Source organism: Heterocephalus glaber, unplaced genomic scaffold, assembly GCF_053883595.1.
Source record: "Heterocephalus glaber isolate CG9 unplaced genomic scaffold, H.glaber_assembly_v1.0 deba00001610, whole genome shotgun sequence".
NCBI classification, from domain to species: Eukaryota; Metazoa; Chordata; class Mammalia; order Rodentia; family Bathyergidae; genus Heterocephalus; species Heterocephalus glaber.
Window position 1 is genome coordinate 8,529,353 of NW_028258381.1, and position 9,545 is coordinate 8,538,897.

Below are 9,545 nucleotides of genomic sequence, written 5' to 3' on the forward strand. Positions count from 1 at the left end.
GCAACTATTCCTTCCATGGGAAAAAAATTATGAAACCTACTTAGTAGAAAAATATATAGGAAAATCATCCAGATGCCACATAATTTCCTAATTCAGGCTTTTCTACTTTTTTCCACATGCTTTCTCTTTGAAAATAGTCTTTCTTGAAGCCTTTGACAGCTCAGAGTAGTATTTCTAAAGAAAATATAACTTTATAAAACACAAAAAGAATCCTCTTTTGGGGGGGATTAATTGCAATTTTTTTTAAAGTTTTTTTTCCTGGTTGCATAAATATTGTTTACCCAAAACAACTGAGAAAACTCTTATGAGGCCACATATTTACATGTATTTGCAAATCTGAAATTCCCTGGAACTTCCTAAGTGCATATTTAGGAATTATGTTTTTGCTATGAATACTGAGCTACAACCTAACTTGCATGCATTATGTTGATGTGTTTATATAGTGCGCCACTGTGTATCGGACATCATTAAAATTATTCTTACAAAGTAATTAAAAACAGCTAAATGAAACAGATTGAGTATGCGCGAAGAACGCATTCACTCGGAGCCGCCGCAGCTGTGCCTCCAAGGGCTAAGGGTGAAGGGACAGGGGGTGCAGGGCAGGCCTCGCTGTCCTCTCTCCATCTCTGCCCTGCCTGAGCCAGAAGAGCCCATGTTTGTTTGAATAAAGCCGCAGAGGAGCAGCCGTTGAGAATCAGTTTCAGGCTCTGGACAAAGCCCCCCCAAAAGCCAAGAATTCGGCCTCACACAGGGAATGGATTTGAAGGCATATTTCTCAGGGTGGGAATGGCTTTCTACTGACATGCAGGAAGCTGCCCGCAAATGGGAAAGTATTTTTCCTGCAAGCTGGCGAAAGTTTCAGTAACCTGATGCGCTCACAAATCAATCTGACCCAGCATGGTTTTCTTCCCATGGCTGTTTTTCTCAGATGATCAGGCCTCCTTACCACATGGATTTGAGTTTCCAAACAGGGCAGAAGCTGAGTGACTCAGCTGCAGCCAGCAGGCTTCTGCATGTGCCTGGCTCTGGGGCGTGGGTCTGTGCTCCTCTGAGAAGGCCTGACATCCGCACAAGGTGCTTTCTCTCACCCAGGAGGGCGACCTTTGGAAGACAGGATCTCGTTCCCAGGAATGATTGTTCCCTCTGGGTTCAGGAAGGCCTGTGGATGTTGAGACCCTCCTGCCTTTCGCTGAGTTTGGCAGACGATCTGGCTTACTTTGAGTCCCCAGGGAACTTAAGAAAAGCAGCGAGGGGAGAGCAGAGAAGGGCTGCTAAAGCCTCAGCAAATGGGGACACTGGGTCCTGGTTTGGCCTCAGCCTTCCAGAGGACAGCACGAGAAAAGGTCAGTGTTAGTGGCTGACTCTAAAATCTCCCCAGGTGTAAGATGTATATCACAGTATAAAAAATACCTTTAATAGAGTGAAAACTAATAGAGATATGCAATGTGATAAGAAATCATGACACTAGTTGAGCACAGCAGCACATACTTATAATCCCAACTACTCAGGAGGCTGAGGCAGGAGGATGACAAGTTCAAGGCCAGCCTGGGCAACTTAGTGAGACCCTGTCTCAAAAGAATAAAGGTGTGTGGGTGTGGGTTTGAAATGTAGCTCAGCCCTGAGTTTGACCTCCAGTACTGCAAAAGAAAACCCCCCTAGTATTAGTTATTTTAACTTATTTCCTCTATAGAAGCTCTCAGAACCTTCCAGAGGAGGGTTTTTGGTGTTTCTCAAAATTTTTTAGGCACAGGACCCTTTTTTGGTGAAACATCATAAGGATTAATATCCAAGGAATATTCTTTGGGAAACACTGTTATCTTAAAGGATGCATTTACACAGCTGAGGAGCAAAGCCAGCTTGTTTCTCTAAGTTAATCCTTCAGCAAGTTAGAGAAAATCTCCAAGCACAAGGACCATAGCAAAACATACATGAGGCACTGCGGTAATAATATAAACACTCAGTTACAATATCTCTATTCCCCTTGCCATCCTCTAGAGAAATTACCAATGCATATTCTAGCAATTTTATATTAAATTCTTCCTCTACTATCATTAACACTTTCTATCATCTTGTCCTGAATCAAGATAAAGAGCAGATAGTTACTGAATGAGGAAAATCGAGTTTCTTCTCAAGCTGCCTGCATTATATTCAACCCATTGAAGTACAAAGTACTACAGCTGACGAGTCTGAGGTGCACCTCCTGCAACAGAGAGGCAGCAGCAAAACGGCCACGTCCAGGGGAGCAGAACCAGCACCCGGCAGTCTGGGGCAGTGTCTTCCTGTCCCATTACTGTGAGTCTCATGGATGCTCTTGAATTTCCATTCAATTCCCACCAGTGCTACCTCATGTCTAAAGTGTTCCGGTGACCTAGCTAGCACATCATTCTTATAGGATATTTTGGTTTTTTATACTATTACTCTCCATTAATGCCAGATACTGACCAGGTCTTTTGCAAATTTTTTTGCTTTTTTAATTGTTTTTGAGTTACAATATATGAGGAAAATGCAAAAAAAAAAAGGTGAATATAAAAGAAAAGAAAACACAGGTCAATCCCCTACTCTAATCTATTAGTCTATTTTTCTTAGTCCTTTTCTACATACTTTCGCACAGTTGAAATCATTTAACATTAGCATATGATGTTTTTTCTTTAGTCTCATATCGTACAATATTTCCAAAGTTTAAAAAGTCAAAATATATGGCATATTCCATCACAATGCATTGATTGCTTATTCAGTTATTCTCCTAAAAGAGGGGGCTTCCTGGTTTTTTCTCTGCAAGGGAGGAGGAAGTGTTTAGGCATGTGCAATAGGAAAGGAAGCAAAGATTGGGCCAAGGGACGCAAAGAGGGTGGGGACGAGAGAGCGGGGGTCAAGTTGCAGCAGGGTCTGTGCGCCGCCCGCTGTCCATAGACCCCAACACCAGCCTGGGGGGGGGGGGGCGCTGCGTCCTCAGCCTGCGGGGCGGAGGCAGGCAGGCGAGAGGGATCACGGGGTGACAATCAACCCGCAGGAGCCGGCGCCTCCCTGACAGGCTGGGTAGAGGCGGTGTGAGACCAAAGCAACTCCATTTTGCTAGAATGCACTAGTCCCTATTGTCCTCTCAAATTAATGGTTAAAATGTGTTTGCTTTGGGACACTAGATAAAAATCTGTAACAGACCTAAAGTCCCAAAGTAAACTACTCAACTCCTTGTTTGCCCGGAACTGATGTTCCGGGAACCACAATTTTTAGAACGAGCTGCAAATGTCTGCTGACCATCAGTACGTGACAGTCGACCACTAACCTTTGTCCCTCTTTTCCCTCGTAAAACCTACATGTAGCCACCCCTCAACCCCCGATGTACCTAGCCAATCAGAAATGTACACTTCATGCTCGCTAATTGTCAACCAATCATGTAACTGCTAAGTGAAAAATCTGCAAACCTTGCTGTAACCTCTATAAAAACCCGGCTAATTTAAAATTCGGGGCTCTCAATTCTGATCCGCTGCGTCGGTGACGGTTGGGAGCCCCTGCTCGAGCTTGAATAAACGACCCTTGTGCGTTTGCATCGGAATCGGCTCCTTGGTGGTCTTTGGGGACTTCGCAATCTGGGCACAACAGCGGGAGGCTCCCTTCCTGGCCCAGACTCCTTCCGAAAAGCTAACCGAGGGGCTGTCAGCCTCAGGTCCCTCCTACCACTCCCAAGATCCCCACCTGAGAGGAGAATGAGCTACTCTGGCTCACAGGGTGGAGCCTGTGGCTCCTGGGGAGTCGGGCCTGTGGGGGCCTCCAGCACAGCACGGCGGGAATGCGAGGCGACCAGAGCTGCCCACACTGGGGCCTGATGCGAGAGGAAGGGGGAAGAGGCTGGGTCCCGAGCCCTTCCCGGGCCCAGGAAGCAGCAGACCTCCCACGGCCCCCTTAGCAGACCTACCTCTCCCGCAGTACCAAGCAGGGCCCGGGCCGAGCGCGGGGCCTGGACACGCCTCGGGGTGCCTGTGTCAGCAGCGAGCTGCCTCGCGGGTTCCCGCTGATTAGGAACCGTGGCTTCAGAGGGGAGATCATGCTCTCGGCGTTGTGCAGGTTTATTGAACACCTATTTGCTCCGCGAGGTGTCAGAGGCATGGTGTAAGAGACTAGCAGAAGAGCCCAGCCCGTCCTGGGAGTTTAGAGACAAGCAGGCAGGAGCCAAGGGCTCGCACGAACACACGTGAGCTCCTGGTGTGACAGATCTCGTGTGGGCTGCCTGCCTGGCAGTGGAGGCTTCCACATGGGCAGATTTGACTCAGGTAGAGGGCAGTGAGAAGTGGAAAGGGGATTTGGAGGAGCAGGAGGAGGAGGAGCAGGGGGAGGAGGACCAGCAGGAGGAGCAGGAGGAGGAGGAGCAGGAGGAGGAGGATGAGCAAGAGGAGGAGGTGGAGCAGGAGGAGGAGCAGGAGGAGGGGGGGTACTAACTGGGCGTGAGATGAGGGACAGGTGGAGAAGCCAATGGAAAGGCCATTTGGCTGAGGATGTGGGTGAGCTCAGAGGCAGGGATCCTTCAGGCTGGAAGCTAGGCGAGGCTGCAGCACGGGGCAGAGAGGGGCAGAGCAAGCTCTGGTGTCATCCAGTCACTGGTTGGAGGAAGCAGGTGGCCGGATCGGGGTTCTGCGATGTCCGAAGGAAGTTGATGCAGGGAATCAGGTAGGAGACCCTGCTGCTGCCACTCCCTATGCCCAGTGCTGAGCTGCCAGGTTCAATGTTGCACGGCGTGGGCCTTGAAGTGCCACATGGCAGCCCCCAGTCAGGTCCAGTTTCTAGGTGTCAGTTAAAAATTAAAACAGGAAAAAGGCCGGCAGCCAGGTGCCAGCCTCCTGAGGACGCTGGGCCTGCTCACGGCTTGCTGAGAAGCGGCGCTCAGCGAGCAGCACTCGGAGACCTCGGTGGTGAGGACAGCCAGCCACGACCACGCCAGTCCACGCTTGCTGCGGATTGAAGCCCAGCACCCGTGCCAGCCTCGGGTCTCCGGGCGGGGTCCTGAGTCGAGGACCCCGGTCCTGCGGTGGAACCGCAGAGGCCCGAGCATACTGGGTCACGCCGAGTGACCGCGAGTGAAGGCCCAGGTGTCCTGGCCACCAGCCTGCCCAGCTCCACTGCACTGTGCCAGGCGAGCAAGATCCGTGCTTTCAGGTGAGGGACCTCCTCCTCGGCGGAGAAGAAAGCCACACCAGGGAACGTGGCTTCCAGGGTGGCCACACACAACGTGGCCTGCATTTCACAGGGCTGCACAAAGGGGTCCGCTCCCCGCACCAGCTGTCGGCATGGAACTGGCTCCGGATGAGCGGGTCTGACTGAGCCTGGCCTGCTGCTGACTCACGCCTCTGCTATGGACGAGTCACTCCACGTCCTGCACGCCTCAGTGCCCCTATTGTGATGCCAGTGGCCACCGGCCTTCCCTGCCAGATGGGCAGGCAGCGCCAGGATGTGGGGCAGGCACCTCAGCCCCGCGCTGAGCACCAGCCCTCGATTCCTGGCCCTGCAGGAGGACGGTGGTGAGGATCGGCCTTGCCTGCCGGGGAAAGGGGCTGGCCTGGAAGGCAAGCTTGCCACACTTTGCTTCAAATGTCTTCTGCTCTGCCACGACGAAGGACAAACCGAGTCATCTGTAGGAAAATGGGTGCATCTGGAGACCATAATGCCAAGTGAAACGCATCGCACGCAGCTTACACATCGCATGGCTTCTCAAGTGTGAGAAACTTGAAAGGTAAATCTGTCTAGGAGCAAAGGCCTTCCTTCCTGGTGGTGCACCCCAGGGCTGTGCGGTGGCCGGAAGCTTTGAACTGCCCTGTCTGTAGGTGAAATGAGCAGAACACAGTGGCGTCAGAGGTTGGGGTTGACAGCCTCACCCTCCTAACACCGCAGGGGTTCAGTTGGCTAACCTGACCCTGTCCTCCCCTCCCCAGCCACAGCTCAGGTGGGACCGGGCCAGAAGAGGTCACCTAGGATCAGAAGGCAGAAGTGACAGGCTGGGACTCTGAGGGGCTCATGGTCAGGAGAGAGACAGGCAGGTGTGGGCCGGGTGGTCCTCCCCTCTGGCTGCTCAGCCCTCCTCCCCCGGCCCCACCGGGCAGACCCTCCCCACACGAGGTCATGCTGTCTGTCCTGCAGGGCCAGGCGCCTGGCCACTGTGTGGGACTTGCCGTGCTGCAGGCCTGGCATGGAGCTCTCTCCTGCAGCACTGCCCCTAGCGGGCTGGATGCCCCACCATGAGCCCAGTGTGGGCTCGCTTCCCTGGCAGAGCCCCGTGGGCCTGAACATCTCCCTGTCTTACTGGAGGGGGTATCTTATTGCCTGTGGATGACAGGTAAGAGCTCACAAGAGTCAGACACCAGGGGCGAGGGAAGCAGGATTCTCACTCAAGTGGATCCACAAGAACGGACAAGGAAGCTGGGCTGGATTCATCATATGGTGGCCTCGGAGGATGCTGATTAAATTTTGGTCAGAGGAGAGAGCTGTCAAGGGCCGAGAGCTCCGACACAGGTGTATTTTAAATGCTCTTTATATGACCAACTGGAGTCGAGGTCTAGCTCTTTGAGTTAAATATTTAAAATGACTCTTCACCGTGGACTTAATCCTGTGAGGTTTTGTTATTGGTCATGTCTTTGTTTTGTGTGGTACTGAAGATTGAACCCAGGACCTCTGCACAGAACTCCATGTGCAGCCTTTTTTGTTTTGAGTCTGGTTCTTGCTAAGTCATCAGAGTGCTTGGCCTGAGCTTGGACTTGAGACTCTCCTGCCGCACCCTCTGCAGGCAGTGCCACCATGCCTGGCTCAAAATCTTGTTTTGAATGTGAGCTCTGCTGGGCAGATGGGAAGGTGCAGAGCTGGGGAGTGGGGGAGTGTGGGTTGGGGACCTGGAGCCATAAATCCAAGATTTTCTTCTCTCTCAGGAAAGGCTGAATATTGCAGCCGTGGAGACAGAGAGAAAAAATGCTCAGGGATTTTGTTATTTGACAGTTCAGCCTTGGGCCAGATCTATCCCAGGCCTGAGGGCTTCTGTGAGTGAGAGCAGGAAGTCTGGGGAAAAGAGAAGTATAAGGTGAAACAGAAGGGGAGACCAAGGAGCCCTGCTGGCCTGCTGCCCAGCATGGGTCACTGTTACTCAGCTGCTGGCCCCAGGAGGAGCCGATGATACTAGGGCACACAAGGTTTGGCTCCAAAAACTGATCTCCTCCATGTGACCAAGTAAGAAAGATAAGAAAGATGTTGCTAAGAACACAACAGTGGGCTTCTGTGGAGGACTAACTAATGGTCAGCTTGGAGCGCCCAGCTGAACTGAGTCAGTGTGGTTGGGTGTGGGGGAACCACCCGGGGATTGTTGCCAAGGGCATAAAAAGAGAACTGGAGGGGAAGATGGGGCCTGTTGATTTCCTAGGAGAAGCTTGCTGTGGATGGTTTTCCTGGTGTGAACTTGGCTGTTCTCCACAGAGGAAGTGCTCGGGGCCTCACTGTCAGTGGGAACGGCTGCTGTTCTCATCAGGAGAGCTGTGATCTTCACCATGAGCATTGCATCGCGGCTCCAGGACGGATCTCTCAGCCTGGTGGCACAAATCCTTCACCTCACCAGAGCAAGTTTTCTGGCTTCCGCCACTGGCCTTTGGCCCTTCCGGGTGCAGATTCTTGATACAGACTTGCATGAAACATTGTCGTGGGCTCCAGGCCTCTGGATGGATTCTTCGGGTCTCTAGTGTGCAGCTACTCTTTTGCACTCCTCTGTGTTTGACTTTGTGGGTGACTGTTATAAAAAAATCCTATAAATCATGTGTCCTGTACTAAGCCTGCTCCCTTGCAAACCCTGACCACAACAGCGCCTGTCTTGGAAATGGATTTGGAAAGAAATCTGGCTCCTAGAGGAGAAACTGCCCTAAGAAACAGGCCTAGGCTGTGGCTTGAGTCACTGCACCCCTTCTGAGATGCTGGCTCTTTAAAACAGGTCTTATCTTTCCCACGTTCAGCGGGCTCCAGCTAGACGGGAAAGCTTTTTCGGCAGACACAGCATGTCTGAACATGCAGATAATTCAGTATCCTCCCAAATGGCACATTGAAAGCCACTTTTCTAAGTAACATATTAGTTCCTAGAATGACTGACTCTGGCTTACCCAGAGGAATGTCATTTCTTTCCTAACACTTTCATGCTGTTGTTCTGTCTCCCTGCGTTTTGACCTTGCTGCACCGAGCTCTTGGGCCATGACTACAATCCCCAAAACCTCCTGAGTTCACTTCTACTTGTCACCTTACCCTGCCTTTCCTGGTTTCTGGTCATTATTGAAGTCACTCTCATTCGTTCAGCTTTCACAGACATCCCCGTGCCTGCTGAGTAATGAACCCTGTGGGGAGGCAGAGAGAGCAGGTCACAAAACCCTCAGCCCCACTGGACAGGAGCTGAACAGCATCACCGCACTGTGAGAATGGGAGCCAGTGGGCCAGAGACACGAGGGCCGCTGATGGGGCAGGACAGGCTCAACAGGGCTCTGTCTGCTCTTTCTCCCGGGAAGCTGGGGAGTGGTGTGGTGGGCACCCTGTCCTTGCTCCTCTCGCTCCCCCTGGGTCCCAGAGGATGGAGTGGGACAACATGGCCTTCCACGCATGCCAGCAATGAGGAAGAGACCTGGCCCTTGTTAGCCGCCCGCCACCCCAAGCCCCAGGAGCCAGGACTAGCAGGTTTTTCTGTGGAGTGACGACAGCTGTCAGTCAAACACTTGCATCTCCCATGTTCTAACCACCCACCTCCGAGACAGCTGCAGCTGCCTGGACAGCAGCACCTACTTTGGAAGATGTCTCCCCTGACCACAGCAGGCCCAAATTTAAACTGAGATGCAGAATTCAATCTGGACTAATCAGTAGGCTCAAGTTTGGACCAATCAGCAGGCCTGAATTGGGACCAACCACAGGCCTGCAGCTGCTGCTTAAGCACCCCCCACTCACACGTGCCTTGTATAGACAGGCACCCACTGGTGTGTGCTCTCCCCTCTGGGGTAGCATAGTCCTGTTAAAAGTAACGCCTCACTCGGGTAGGCCTGTAAGTCTGCTTCTCACTTACTTTTCAGGTCGTGGGCTTGGAAGGTCCTGAAAACCTGCTCAGGACTGTTATCCTCAGCAATGTGGAGAGAGGAATGAGACCTGAGGGCTGTTGTCCCTGAAGAGCTCCAGAGGCCACAACCAATGGGACCAGTGGGAGAGCAGCAGCCAGCAGAGGAGGCTACGGCCTCTCATGAGCTGGTGTCCACTGGGGGCATCCGTGTGGACTTACGATTTCTGTTTGAGTGGAGCAGCAGAATCCTCAACTACTTAGAGACAGGGTGGCCTGGAGAGGTTTCTGGGGTGGCATTTGAACTAAGAGCCGAAGGGTAAGAATTCAGCCACAGAAGGGACTTGAAATACTGCAGGAGTGGAAAGGAAGCAAGATTGGCTGCAGTGGTGCATGTGTGTAACTGTGTGTGTGTTTGTGGGCTGTGTGTGTGCACACGTGCACCCCTATAGAAACAGACAAGTGTTGGAAAGTCTTTTATTCCAGGTGAAATACCATG

General features: G+C 52.0%; 1 long non-coding RNA gene across 1 annotated transcript; it reads left to right on the plus strand.

The window, feature by feature from the left end:
* Positions 1-3,823: 3,823 nt before the first annotated feature.
* LOC110348185 (uncharacterized) lies at positions 3,824-7,779 on the plus strand. The gene is made up of 2 exons (XR_015445405.1): positions 3,824-5,722; positions 7,447-7,779. It is a non-coding gene; the product is annotated as an uncharacterized LOC110348185 (long non-coding RNA).
* The last annotated feature ends 1,766 nt before the right edge of the window (positions 7,780-9,545 follow it).